Genomic DNA, 14668 nt, shown 5'->3' on the forward strand with positions numbered 1-14668 from the left:
TGGGAAACAAGGGAGTCAGTGGAACATGGTAAGTGGAGCTTCCCAGGAACCAGGAACTCAAAGCTGACAGGGGGACAGGCAGGACCGGCCTCCTGGGAGGCACAGAGCAAGAAGAGGCTCAGCAAGTGAGAAGGGAGAAGGGCGAGCCCGGGGGTCTGTGTCTCCTCGGAGCCAGGCAGGGACCAGGCTCCGCTGAATTTTAATCCTCAAACACCTGTGAGACCAACGGCAGAAGGATTCTTTTAAAACACAAGTGACATAAAATATCCAAGTTTAGGACAAGAAGCAGTGTTTGAAACAAACAAACAAATGACAACCCAAGCCTGTGAAGGTGTCTCCATTTTGCAGGTGGCAAAACTGAGGCTAAGAGAGGTTAAGTTATCTGCCTGAGGACTTGGGTAGGAGGTGGCAACACTGAGGGGAAACCACTGTCTGTTCAGTACTGAGTCTCGTGGCCTCTGCCTGGATTCAGTGATGCTGACCTGGCTCACATCATTTTTCTAGAAATTCTCTGGAAACAGCCCTTCCTGTTACACACAAAAGACTCATATTTCTACTTTAGAGAAACAGTTTTTGTTTCTTTTCTCTTTGCTTACCCAAACTGCTCTCCCCAGCTTATCCCCACCTACCTTGGGAGACCTGCCTCTGAATGGAAGGTGGATGTCAGCTTTGCAATGTACACACCACTGTCAGAGGGTGATGAGACCGACCTGGGGTGCTGTGGTTGAGGAATTGAGGAACAGGGTCTTGGCCTTGTGGCTCATCTTTTGGGGGAGATCCAGAGAAGCAGAAGCCCCACTTAAGCCCCCAAACATCAGTATCCCCAATGCACGTGGTCTGAACACCTGGTTAAGTCACTTTCCTCCTGAAAAATCTATAGGGATTGCTACCAGTTTGGGAATAAAATGTGCCTACCTTTCGAATCCATCACCTGGACCCTGCCCCTCCCTGGGGCCCCCACATCTGGGCCTGGTGACACAGGTGCTCTCTCCTTCTGCAAGCCTGGCCCACTTGTGCAAATCCTAACCACCCTCAGTCCCAGCCCCGGTCCTGCCTCCCATGTGAAACGCCCCCAGATCTCTCCAGACTCCCTCTGACACGTGCCCTCTCAATGGACGGCATCTCTACCATGCAGCTGGCTGAGCCAGAAACCAGTCACTTCTGCTCCCCACACCCTCTCATCACCCAGCCATTCCTCCCCAAATGCCTCACAAAGCAGCCCCCTCCATGCCTACACGGCTGCTCCTCTCCATTTCTACACCTGCCTTCTGCCCGGGCTCCCTGGCCGCAGCCTCACCTGTCCAATTTCCCCTCCTTGATGCCCCAGGGTGATCTTTTTGTCAGATACAAATATAGGCATGTTACTCCAAGCCCAACAGCTGTCAACAGGTAACATCCTGGCCTTCGGTGGTCCAGCTCTGGCCTGGCCCTGTGGCCTCACATCCCGTCAGTCCTCGGACCCCATCACTCCCGCCACACCAGGTGAGGAAACGCCTTTGACCACCTGGCTAACTGCTCCCCATCCTTTGAGATTCTTCTTAACCCTCACTTTTAGAAACTTTTCCCGACTGTCCCTCCTCCCTTGAATGAGATATCCCTTCTCTGAGCCCCTAGGAGCCCCAAGCACACACTGCAGAGCTCTCTCCACCCGCCTACGGTGTGATGGCCACCTTGCCAGACTCTCACCTCCGCTGCAGGCTCCTGAAGGACCAGCGCAGTCTCTTCTATCTTTATAGCCAGTGCCCGACACATAGTAGGTCTTTAATAAATGAAGAGATAAGTGTTACTTGTGGCTCTGAAGCAAGGGTCCTCTGGAGAGAAAACGCAAGAACTGCCAGGCCTGCCAACTTGGGGCCCCCGCCCCTCACCAGACTGTCAGAGTCCAGGCTGCACGAAGGTGTTGACGAAAGAAAATGCAGAGGCAATCGTCTCCCTCAGTGGGCTTCCTGGCTGAGCTTCCAGTACCAGGCAGTCCCACAGGCCACCACTAGTTGAGCCGGGAATCCCGGGCTGTGAGAGGATGGCAACAAATACCACATCACTGCTGGTAACCAAACCATTAGGAACCATTGCTGGGCGCCAGCTGCCAGGCCTGGTTGTGGTCTAGACCCTCCCCTGCCTGTGGGCCAGGGACAGAGTCAACCCTGCCAGCAGGCTCAGCAACCAGAGGAAAGGCCACTGCCTGCTCTGGGCCTAAAGAGACCAGAGGGCAGGGAGGGAGAGGGCCCAGGGCTGGAGGGACCTGCTGGGTCCCCAGTGGGCATGGGCTCTGAACAGACTGATGGAAGGACATCAAAATGAAAGGTCCAGAGATCAGATGGCCGAGGAAATGGAGGCCCCACGACCCCTAAGTGGTGATAAGAGTGACAAGCAACATTTGTAGGGGGTGGGGGGGGTCTTAGAACACAAAGGGGCCTGCATGAGGTCTCCTTGCCTCATCCCCAGAGTCACCCTCATGCAGCCCTGTCATGACCCCACTTACAGAAAAGGAACTCACACCTCCTGAGCACCTGCTAAGTGCCAGGTGCAGTGCTGACTGTTTTCATACAGTATTTCATTGGATTCAAGCAACACTGGTGAAGTGCGGGCGCTCTTCTTGTCCCTGATTCACGGATGAAAAACCCACAGCTCAGAGACTTTAGATCTTGCAGTAGCTGTGGTAGCAGTAGGGCTGAGACACAAATCAGGATCCACCCACCTCCTGGTCGCTTCTTTTCCCTGCACATCTGTCCCCCACCGGCCTGGGGCTGCGGGTGGTCCCCAGAGGACTTGCTGCTGCCCTTGATCTTCCTGCCTTACTCGGGGGGGGGGGGGGGGGGGGCGGAGCAGGCCTGGAGAAGTCCACATGCCCTTTCTCATGTCATCTTTACCAGGGGCAGCCTCAGAAGCCAAAGCAACCTCCAAGAGGGCACCCATGGGCGGATGAAAATGGGAGGTGGGCGCTGTTGCCAAGCAACAGACAGAGGAATTTGTATCACCCCTCCTCACCTCTCCGCCCTGTCACCGGGTCACTGCCACCTGCTCCTGGGCCTCCAGATCACAGTCGGGCACAGCTTGAGCCCACATGCCAGACAAGCAGGCATCCCCTCCATCCCTGGCGGGGCCTCCTAAAGCCCCATGCTGTCCTCCCTGCACATGGCTCCCAGGCTACGCCAGGGCTGGGTCACCCGAGCTCCATGCGGGGACTAGGCCCTGGCTGTACCAGGTCACAAGGGCGACCAGATCAAAGCCTTCAGGGAAGATCCTCAAGGATTTGTGTCCCATCCTGTGTCAGAACTGAGTTTCCAGTCACCATCCTGTAAAGCTAACTTGGTCCACGGCCCCCAGCATGTACGAGGATGCAGCCAGCTGCCTGTTTTCCACTCTCATGCAATCCCTTCCCGCCTAGGCCTTCGCTTAGAGACCTCAGGGTCTGCAATAAATCTCCCTGCAACCTTTCCAGAAAAGACTCCAAAGTACCTGAACAGCCCCACCCTTTACTGTCAGTCCTCAAGCCAATTTCATATCCATTATAAAAGAGTCCACCCTTCCAGCCCAAGGGTGACTCAAATTTTTTTCAAGTTCTTATCCAGAAGCTTTAAAAAGTGCAGTTTTATTTTTGTTGTTGTCATTAAGAAAGGAATGCATGTACCTTTACATTTTTTCGAAGGTTACAAAAGTGAATAAAATGGCAAAGACTCTGCCGACACGTTTGCTGGGTTATCCTTCCAGAATGACTTTTTCTAAGCATGTACAGACCTATAAATGTGCATATTGGTATAAATTTTAAAGGAATTTAAAAAATGAGATTACACTCTTCACACTGCTTTTGGGGTAAACCCATACCATATCATGGGCGTCTATTAGATTCCTCTTTATCCATAAATTTAGGCATCCTTTCAGAACCTGTAAAATTAATCATACAAGACCATTCCCTCAAGAAGCCCCGTGCCAACAGGTTCTGTTTCCTGGAGTGCTGGAGGACCCCGGTCACCTGGCCTGGGCCCAAGCGCCCTCACCTGCTCCTCCCAGGGTCCTCTGGGGAACCTCTGAGGGGGAGGTATGCTCCCAGGGCCCCTCGGCTTCCTAGCCTCCCAGCCCAGGCATTTCCAAACATTCACCAAGACAGGCCCTACGTCCAACCAACGGCTCAGTAAACCACAGATCTGACCCCATCGTCCTCTGAGCATCTTTTAACATTTTCAAGTAAGGACCGCTGGCATACTGGGATCGAGCTGATCTATTAGGTCTAGAACATCTTCTGCACTGATCCCCAGATCCACCTACATGGTAGCACAGCAGGAAGAGCACAAGACTAGGAGTCAGGACCCAAGTTCCAGCCCTCCAGTTACTAGCTGTGAGAGATGGTCCTCCGTCCAACTCTGTGCACCCAGACGGGACAGCTAACAACCGGCTCAGAATTAAAAATGACCTTGACATTTGAAATAGAAACAGAGAGGGAAGATCAATAGGGATGACAGTGAGCAGGGCCATGACCGCAGGAAAGAGGAAATAGGAACCTGGTTATAGACATAAATAAGGCTAGGAAGCCTTGGGGGTCAGAGGGGACCACAGTAGGATGGGAGTGGGCAGTGCAGAGCTATGGTTGAAAAAAAAATTCCACTCCCTGCTAGGATTCTGCTAGCAGAGCCCCAGGCATCCTCTCTGACCGCCCTCCCCACAACTCCCCCGCTGTCGCTGTTCTCCAGACAGGCCTGCGATGTGACCAGCAAGGGAGACACGGCCTGGCGGCCCAGCCTGCTGGCTGTCCTTGCCAGGGACTGCCAGACACCTGCGGCCACACTTGGGGGCACAGCTGCCAGGCCAGCCCAGGGCACCTCCCCTCCACGGTGGGGGCTCAGTTCTGCTGCACGCGGAGGAGGGAGGGGAGAGGGCAGGGTGCAGTCAGGGTCTGCTGCGCCCCACCTCCCACTTTCTCTGAATGCTGGGGTGCCTCAGCCTGAGGGAGGGGATGCAAAAGGGGACACACAGACCTCTGGGAGGCCAGGCCAAGGACACTCCTGCTGCCCATTCACATCATGACTGCCATCACCGACAGAGACCTCGCCCCCGGCTGGTGTTCCCCTTAATCGCCATGACCCCCTGGGGTTGGTGTAATTTAAACCCTGCTCTGTTTCCCTCCAAGTCTGAGCTCTTAAGCTCTAGTCTACGGAATATAAAGGAATCATCAAGATCCTATACCAAATGAGCTCAGCTGGCCCCTTCCCTGCCCTCCCTTTCTTCCCTCTGTCTTCTCCCCACCCCACCCCCTACAGCCACCACAAGCAGGAAAATTCTGAGCAATTCTCCACGGGCCACACAGGAGTTACAGAGTGCAGGGGCCTGCTCTCCTCAAATCAATGGCTGGTCCCCAGTACACGGATGCCCTGTTCCACCTCCCCAGAGTCTCTCCCGAGTCTCCCCCACACTCCAGCCATGGCATCCCTGACAGCCTGGCTTCTTTCCCTTGGCCTAGAAGCCGCATCTCTGTGCTTCAAGGCCCATGTCAGGTGCCACCTCCTCCAAGAAGCCTCCCCTGATCCCCTCAGTGGGTTGTGACCTCACTGTCTTTTAAGAGTTTTATTCCTCCCTCTACTGCAACCTTGGTCTGCGGTCATTAATTAGTTGGGCACATCCTAAACTCACTCTGTGTCCCCTCAAAGTACAACACAGGGTCTTGCCCACAGGAAATGCTCAGCAAATCTCTGGTAAATAGAAGCAAAAAGGCTGCACTCAGGACAGAATCCAAATTAAGAGCTGAAACCACAGCGTGAGGGATTTAAGGTGGATACAACGACAACCTGTTGACAGTGTGATTTGCTCAACTCTGGGACAGATTGCTAAGCAGTGCTGAGGAGCCTCCCACCTCTGAAGGTTTCTCAATCAGAATCAGCACTTTACTCATCTGCCTAAGATTTTGCAAAAGAGGCAGGAAGATGGACAAGCCTTCTCAGAGCACTTCCTGCAGCACCAGTCCATGTGAACCGTCCCAATGATGACGATAACCAGGCCAGCTAACACTGAGCATCTGCGTTCCGCCAAGAGATAAGGCACATTCCCGTTTAATTCTTACAACAAACTACAAGTAGAGCCTAGTCTTATTTCCGTGGTACAGGCGAGGAAACGGAGGCTCAGAGAAACTGAGTTTGCCACTCCACATCCCACAGCTGAGAAGGGTCAGAATGCTGCTCCTTCCAACTCCAGCGCCCTCACTTCGGCTGCCTCGAGAGAGGCTCATATCCAAGCAAGTCCCACCTATCCCCACGCGGCTGCACTGCACACCATGTACACAGAAATCAGCACGGAGACACGTGCACCACACCCTGTCTTGCCCACACACTCAGCCAAGGGGACGCAGGCTTGGACACACATGCAAATCCGCAACACTGCATGGATCTCAGATTTGGGAGGGTTTTTTTTTTGGGAAAAAGAGTCAGGGAGGGAAATGACTGAAGACAAGCCCTCAAAATTTGAGTGGAAAGGAATCTGGCACCTTTTGTTTACTTAATAAGCCTTGCTCAGGCACAGCAAAGCACACAGGCCCACAGAGCCGCCCAGCCTCAAAGGGCAGGCGGGATGCTGACCAGCTCTACTATCCATTAGACACCAAAATGGAAGTGGAAACAAGTCCCATGGGCCATTCTCTGGCCCTAACTTTTGCCTGTTCTCAAGTTAGAGGCCAGAGACACACTTCACCATCAATGGAGCACAGGATGAGGGAAGATGACATAGGCACCAAGTCAGGGACCCCAGGCTCCAGAAAGTGGAAGGTGGCAGGAAGTGCCGAGGGGAGGGGAGCATGTGACAGGCACACACTTGGCCTTTCTGGCCTCGGGCTCTGAGCAGTACTTCCAACCCTGGAAGAAACTGGGCCTGGCCCCACACCCAAACAGCCCCCACCTAGCTCCAGAGCTAGGGGTTCTCAGAGCTTCAGGTTCTCTTTCAACCCTAAATTCTAGGGCTTGGATTCTAATGGTAACATTTGAGGCCCAAGGATGGGGAGAGGGTGGTCTATTTTTAACTCACCCATTAGAGAGCTGGCAAGACTGCTCCCGAGTCCCCTTTCTATCTGGTTCCCAAAAAAAGGAGGCTTGATGGAGTCCAGGCTCACACTAGGGAAGAATTTGGGTCTTTCAGAAGGGCTGGAGCCTAAGGAACTGGTCTGTAAGTATGCGACGGCCACAGCAGCGGCAAGCAGAAGAGAGCCCAGCCACTAAACCTGCCGCTGGGAAGAGGACAGGGACAGAAAACACAGATGTGCAGCCAGCTTCCCGCCACTCAGCAGACGCTCACAGAAGCCGAGCTAAATGTCGGATGCGGGACCCAGAGGCGGCCAGGGCAAGGTCCCTGTCCTGTGGAGACCACAGAGAGGAAAGACTGACATGCAGTGCAGGAGCCCAGGAGAGCTGTCGCAGGGGACAGTCTAAGTTCCCCAGGGAGCAGGCCTGGCCCCACTTCCTTCCAGCCAGGTCACCCAGGGAAAGTATTTTATAGCTTATCCTGTCTTCTTTGCGGGCTTTCTGGGAGGACCAACGGCAATGACATGTGACTGTGATAGTAAAATATCCCTAAGAGACTCAGGAGCTCACTGTGAATTAGACTCGGGAAGGAAATCTCAGAAATTATGCACACACTCGAATTTACACATAAACCTACAGAAGGACACACACATGTGACGGCTTAACCGGAAGCTGTACTTTTAAACCCTCAATGGAGTCAGATGTGACAAACTTGTCTCCTGAAGGGCCCCCTGACCTCATACCACCTTCTCCTTTCAAAGGCCCATCCCCCAGGAGGCCCTGCTCTCTCTCAAACCTCCCGTCCTCAGAAGCTACTCCTGACTATCACTATGTGGTGAAAAAAAGACCACGCCACCCCCATTCTTGGGTCTGAAATTCCACCACTAGAATCAGAGCCATAGAATTTAGATGTTGGAATGGACTTGAAGCTGCAGTCCAACCCCCACCCCACAGAGGAATCCTGTCCACAGACACCCTGACAGATGGCCGTGGCTGTCCTCTCCTACGCTTCTCTGGTGCTCAGGGGACAGCCCTTAAACCACGGACCTGTCACTCCTTGAGTCTAGAAGGAATTCACCTTTTTTAAGGTCGGCTTCCTACTGCAGGCCCACGAGCCTGGGAGGGAGAGCCTTGGTCCGCCGGAGCCAGGGGCCGTGCTTTTCATGAGTAGCTGAAGACAAGCACCAAGGAGCTGGACAAGAGGCTGGAGAGGGAGCCAGGGCCCGGAGAAGTGGGGCCGGGAAGGGAGGCGGGCAGGTGCCAGACCCGCTGCGCAAGTTTGCCTGGGCCCCTGCCGGCGTGCAGCACATGTGCACACATGCACACAGACTCACACTTTCACAGAGTTGCCTGTCAAACAGCCCAACCAGGGCTTCAATGGGACCTGGAGGCAGAGGAGGACCACCTCATCCCAGAAACTTAGCAGGAACTCCTAACCCATGCCTCCAAACCCACGTAGCCTCAGGAAACCCCCAGGAGAGGGCCCCTGCCAGCAGAGGGGACAGCCCAAAAAGGGTCTGACAGCTGGGCTCCCCAAATCCCACAGGCCAGTCCTAACACTGCAGCAACGCCTAAGGAGAAAAGCTTCCCTGGCTGCAGCTGTCACATCTGCCTGGGAGGGAGGAGGCACAGTGGAGCAGCACCTGATCCCAGGATCCCTTCGCAGCCCGCCAGCCCAGGAGGCTGGTTCAGCCGCTGGCAGCCCAGGGTGAAACATGAAGACTGAACAGTCCCCCAGGGATGCTGATGGCAGTCTCTGGGCACGGCAGCGAGGGGCAAGCTGGGTCACAGGGCAGCAGGCTCTTCTCCCGAAAGCTCCTGTCCCTGCTGGTTTGGGAGGGGGCGAGTTGTGTGGCTCTGGGGCCCAGGCCCTTCCTCCCCCGCCTGACGCAGGCCTGAGCTGCCCAGCTGGGTGCAGGACGCCATCTTGGGTCAAGGTGCAGCCACAGGGGGCTCCCCTCTCCAACTGGGGAAGAGAGCCCCTGAGAACCAGAGAGCCCCTCACTCCCCACCTAGTGCGCCAACACCTACTCAACTGGCTTCGCAGTAGAGAGAGGAGGAAGGACGGAGGGGATGGAGAGAAAAGGGGGAAATAACAGAAAGGGGCAGGGAAGGGAGTGGGTGCCCCCAAGAAGGGAGGCTCCAGGAAAGCGAAATGCAGTTTGGCAGCCGGAGGGCCGCGGGCCCCAGCGATGGGGGGCTGGGGGAGGCCGGGGGCGGGCCCTGGACCCCTGCCAGCTCGGTCCGAGCTGAGGAGGAGGGAGGGCAGGGCGGCCTGGGGGAGGGGAGCCGGGGTGAGGGCGGGACACGGACCGAGGCAGCCTGCGGCTCCGAAGCTTAGGGTCTCCCGGGGCGCAGGGACATGGGGCCGAAGACCCCCATCCGCAGCCTTGGTGAGGCCTCGTCCTTCACCGTGCAGATGCGAAGCTTTCAAGGACACGTCTGCACCGGCCCAGCGGGGGTGCGTGTGCGTGAGTGTGTCCGCGTGCGTGTGAGTGTGTACGGGGGGAAGGCTGGGTGCTGATGCAGGGGGCGACCCCGGGCGCCCCCCAACCCCGTACCGCTCTGGGCCCCGGCCCCGCGGCTACCACCCCTGCGTTTTCCGGCCCCCGCGGCCCGGGCCCGGGATCTTCGCCCGCCCCCGCCCCGCCCCCACACTGCGGCGCCGCCACCGCCGCCGCCGCCGCCGCCCCGGCTCCCACGGCCCACGGCGGGGGCAGGGAGGAGCCAGGCACGATGTCCCCCCCGCGCGCCGCCCGGCTCTCCGCGGATAGGTGTGCCCCCCAAGTGGCACTCTCCCCACCCCCGCCGCCCCTCCCTGATCCGCTGGCACCCCGCACCCCCAGCCACAGGTGGCCGGAGGAGGATCGCTGCGAAGCGCTCCCCGGCCCGGCCCCCGGATCACCCCTCGGCCCGCCCCCGGGGGCCTCCCGGGTCCCCCGCCCCGCCGGGCCGAGGAGGGCCGGGAGCCGGGGGGAGGGGCGGGGGGCCGGGTCGTGCCAGGCTGCCATTTTCTGCCGCCGCCGCGGAGCCTGCGCGGGGCCCGGCCCCCGCCCCCCTCCCCCGCTCCCTGCGGGCCGCGGCGGGAGCCGATTATTCCGGGTCGGGGTCTGCGCCCTCCAGCGCCCCGGCCGCAGGCCCCAGGCGGGGCCCCGGGACTCGGGCAGGGCCCGGAAGGCGGGGGCGGCCAGGCCGGGGCCCCTGCGGCAGCGCCGAGCCGGGCACCGCGGCTGAGGCGGGTGGCGGAGGGGGCCCCCCGCGGCATTGTATAGACTTGAACTTGAGCCCGGAGCCGGGCGGGGGCGCGGAGGGGGCTCCGCGCCGGGAGCGGGCGGGACGGGAGGGGGCGCCTGCCGAGCCCGCGGGGACATAAACAAACCCTCAAATCCCCCGCGCCGCCCCGGCCAGCCCGGCCCGCCGTCGCCGCCCGCAGCCCTGGCCCCGCGAGCGCCCGTCGCCGAGTTGCGGGGGTCCGAGAGCGTGCCCCGAGCCGGGTACTGCCCGCCGCCGTGCCCCCCGCCCGTCTCCCCTCCTCCCCACCCGCCTCCGGGCCGGCCTCCCGGGCCGCCAGCAGCGGCGCTCATTACCGTGTGGCCGGTGGGGTCGGGCCGGCCCGGCTGCGCGCCCTAGTGCCGCGGCGCCGCGTCCCGGCTCGTCCTCTGCTCTCGCCGCCGCCGCCGCCGCCGCCGCCGCCGCCCGCGCGCCCTCCCTCCCTCCCGGCCCGCCTGCCTGCCTCGCTCGCTCGCTCCCTCCCTCCGCTCGCTGTCGCGCTCCCTCTCTCCGCCTCCTCCGCCGGGTCCCCCCCTCCCACCCCTTCTCTCCGCCTTCCTCCTTCCCTCCCTCCGGCCGCCCGCGGGCCCAGGCCTCCGCCCGCTGCTCGCCCCCCGCGGCCGCGCTGGCCCCGGCCCCGGCGCTGCGGAGCCGGCCCGGGAGGCAGCGCCGACTGGGGGGCCCCGGGGCGCCGCGGCGGGAGCGGCCTGGGCGCGCGGCCGGTCCTAGCGCCCTCGGCCCGACTTCCCGGCCCCTGCTGCCCCGCTGGGGGTCCCCGCACCCTGCGGGACGGAGGACCAGAACCCGCGGCGCCCCGACCCCGCGCTGGCCCCGGGCACCCCGCCTCGGCCGCGCTCCGGGCCACTCCGCCGGGGGCCTGCGACAGCCCTCCCCTCCACGGGGCGCCCCGCTACCTGGCACTGCCTCTGCGCTGGGTCCCCGCATCCAGCACTGGCCGCAGGGACAGCGGCCCCTCCTCTCCCCGGGCCGGTGTCAAGTGCCTCCCCCCTGGCAGCCCGCGGAGCCCCCGGCGGCCTTCGCCCTGCAGTTCTCCGGACCTCCACCAGAGCCCACTGCACTCTGCCTGCCTCAGCACTGGGGCTGGGGACAGCAGCGCCGGCCCATCCGCGCCGCAACCCCCACGCCACCCGCCACCCCAGCCAGGTGCCGCCGCCGAGTGGACGCCAGCCCACTCAGCAGAGCCAAGGTCGGGGCGCCAGGCCCATCTTAGGCCGTCTTGGAGGCTCGAGCACCTCTATAGGATGAGCCCCCTTAAAGGGAGTGAGCTCCCCATACCTGGAGGTGTCCAAGTAGAGTTGAGTGCCCTCAGTTGGTCAGTGGAAGACTGGAAGATTTCATGGGTTGGAGGTGGAACTAAATGACACTGAAGATCCCTTCCAACTCGAAGATTCTGTGCACACCTACATTCCACCCTCATGCTTACTCACCCCTTTGCTGTGGGGGTTGTTCTCATTTCCTATAGAGTTCCCAGGGCTCCAGATTTCTGACTTGGGGCATCTACTTTCGTCAGCACAGCCACCCTCTGCTTATCACTCTCTCAGCTGCCACACCTAGGGCTTGGTGCTGGGCTCCCTACTCCCCACCCTGGCTCCCCTATTCTGCCTGTACCTCCACCGGTCGTCTCCTACTTCACCTTCCCTGTGCCAGGACATGGTATGCTCCCTTCCCCAGGCACCTGTTATCCCTTTGTGGACACCCAATCCCTCACCACTGAGACCAGTCCTACATTTCCGTCCCCCTCCTCCAACTTCACCCCTTCAAGGGTCACAGGAACAGAGATACCTAATTCTGGGACATGGAGCTGATCTTTCATCCAAGAGATTTTCCTTCTGGAAGCCCTCTAATGCTTTCAGGTCCTTCAATCTGCCCACTCCCCGTACCTCAAGGTCAGAGGTCACTCTCTACACAGTTGTCCTGGTCTTTTTCAGTGTCACCCTCAGTCAGGTGGTCACCCCATGCCACTGATGATAGGCCCTGCTATCCATGGTCTCCACCTGGCCAGTTTCAGAGATGATGATCCTTCCATGAAGACAGAGACCACCTCTGTCATCTCTGTAGCCCAGCATTTGGCACTTAGTAGGTTCTCAATAAACTTTGGTTGAATTAATCTGTGCATTGTAGGCTTCTTGCCACTTCGCTTTCGACATCAAGCTGGGCATCTACAGGCACGCTAAAGCTTGGCTAAAGGAAAGATTGTGTTTAGAAAGATGGCTGCCATACGGCTCTATTCCTTAAGGGCTTATACAATACTGCCCCCAAATAGCATTGACAGCTCACTGAATGTCTCTTGTGCACCAGGCACCAGGTTGGCACTTTTCCCTCAGTCCTTACCAACCCTCTGTGGTAGTTTGTATTATTCTCACTCTACAGATGAGAAAATTGAGGCTCAGTCAAAGCCACACAGTAGGGAAGTGGCAGAGCTAGGATTCAAAGTGTGGTTCATCTGACTGGGAAATCATTAGAGTTCCTTTAAAACATTATAGTTACCCTTAACAAGATGAAATTCTGAGAATCAAGATGGGAAGCTCTAAGTTTCTATTCAGTAGAACTGTTCACGATGAAATCACTGGGAGCCCATGATGTGTGTGACGTTGGGTGTCTGTGTTGTTGGTGTCAAGAGGCCCAAGGTGACTATGTTAGGGGGTTTGTTTATGTCCAGTAAGAAGCAACCATGGTTGGTTCCAGTGCCTGTTCCTGACGTCTTTGGCCTGAGAACCACCCTCCAGGTTGTCCTGAGAAGAGACTTGTCAGTGCTAACTGACCCTACTGGGCCCGCCTCACTACACATTACACTGGATCCAGCTCAGATTGATTTAGCTTTTGGGCTCCTACAGCCCCCTCATTTGTGTCTGCCCCATTGTGACCTGATCGGTATCCTGGTTGACCCTAGATCATCTGCGGTGAGGAAAAGTATCAGTCAGGTTATGCTAGGTTATCCTGCAGTAACAACCGAGTGACAGAATCCTACCTAGACCACCTTAAACAAACAAAAGGATTAATTAGTTTAGGGTTGAGACAATTGAGAAGACCAGGGCTGGGGATTCAGGAATAGGTAGATCCAGGGACTCAAATGCCAGCTCCAGAGCTAGCTCTCTCTCCGTGACTCTTGTCTGCTTCCCACTGCATTGGCACTTTCCCCTACTTTAAACAACTCCAAGATGGTGGGCAGCAGTCTCAGGTTCACACTCTCCCAACTTAGAATCCCAGTGGAAGAACGTAGATTCTTTTCCTTCAAGAAGCCCCCGTATGCTTCTAGAACATGAGGCTCCATGTGCTTTAACAACACTCCCTCCCCAACCCCTGAGCCTCAAGTTCTGAGACACGATTGTCCTGCTTTGTTTTTCAGTGTCACCCTCACTCACAGTGCAATCCCTAGCAGAAGAGTCCCGAGGGTTACTTTAGTTGTTCTGATTATGGTCACAAGCCCACTTTGACCAGGTTCTACAGCCTGTGGGATAGCGTGAGTCATATGCCCAAAAGTGGGTGCAGGAGGTGGTTATCAGGACTGACTGATCCAGCCAGCAGCCCATGGAGAAGGGGCAGGGTTGTTCCCCAAAGCGCTCCACCCAGTGGCCGCCCAGCATCCATGTACACCTTCTTTTCCCCATCAGTGCACTTTCAAAAATGCTCTTGCTACTTGATAGAGGTGGTAGTGGCACAAAATTGTGAATGTACTAAATGCTACTGAATTGTATATTTTCAAACAGTTAATTTGATGTTCTATGAATTTCACCTCAATAAAGAGATTACTTTAAAAAATGTTTCTACTAAAATTAAGAACCCTCACCATCTACAACTCAAATTCCACTTATTCCTCTTTCCAAAGGAAGATAATCAGGATCCAGGTAATGTGCATTCCTCTCCACGGTCTATATGTGGCTTCTTATTACCTGGAACAGTGGCTAAGTTATAATTTAACCACCATAAAGACACCAGATCGATGATAGTGGAGATACACTAGAATATCCACAATGAGGATTCACTTTGGAGGAGAGAAGGGAAAGAGTACAGGGGGTAGCTTCTCCACCCTGCTGGCAGGGCAGCCAGGAGTCACTTCCCCAAGATGGAGCCAAGTCCTGGTGTGACTTCCTGGGAGAATCTCCCTGGTTCACTGTCCTCCATGGCTGTGCCTTAGAGCCTACAGGGCAGAAGTCCCCTTTCGGGAAGGCCAGCTCCCCATTGGCATGGTCATGACTTCCTGGGGATTCCTTCAGAGGTTGGGCAACCCATGGGTCTGTGGATTGCGATATCACTTCCTTAAAACCTTAGCCAGCTGCCAGTCAGCTCATTTCCTAGGAACTCCAGGTACTAGCAACTAGCCCCTGTAAAGACCAAGAGCTGCTGAGTAGACTGCTCTGCAGGCCCACCATACAAGTTTT

The 14668-nt window shown here is 57.4% G+C and overlaps 1 protein-coding gene across 6 annotated transcripts in view; it reads right to left on the bottom strand.

Moving 5' to 3' along the window:
- The window catches only part of DNMT3A (DNA methyltransferase 3 alpha), a 103280-nt gene extending 91291 nt beyond the window's left edge, over window positions 1-11989 (bottom strand). For 2 of the 6 annotated variants that reach the window (XM_074341760.1, XM_074341763.1), the window contains exon 1: window positions 10586-10742. The gene's annotated coding sequence lies outside the window, so the exon portion shown is untranslated. Of the gene's footprint in view, window positions 1-1686; window positions 1760-1868; window positions 2733-8076; window positions 9492-10585; window positions 10743-11182 lie in introns of those variants that run through there. The other 4 variants (XM_074341761.1, XM_074341762.1, XM_010948561.3 and 1 more) reach the window with 4 other exon arrangements.
- Between the last annotated feature and the right edge of the window lie 2679 nt (window positions 11990-14668).

Source organism: Camelus bactrianus, chromosome 15, assembly GCF_048773025.1.
Source record: "Camelus bactrianus isolate YW-2024 breed Bactrian camel chromosome 15, ASM4877302v1, whole genome shotgun sequence".
NCBI lineage: Eukaryota > Metazoa > Chordata > Mammalia > Artiodactyla > Camelidae > Camelus > Camelus bactrianus.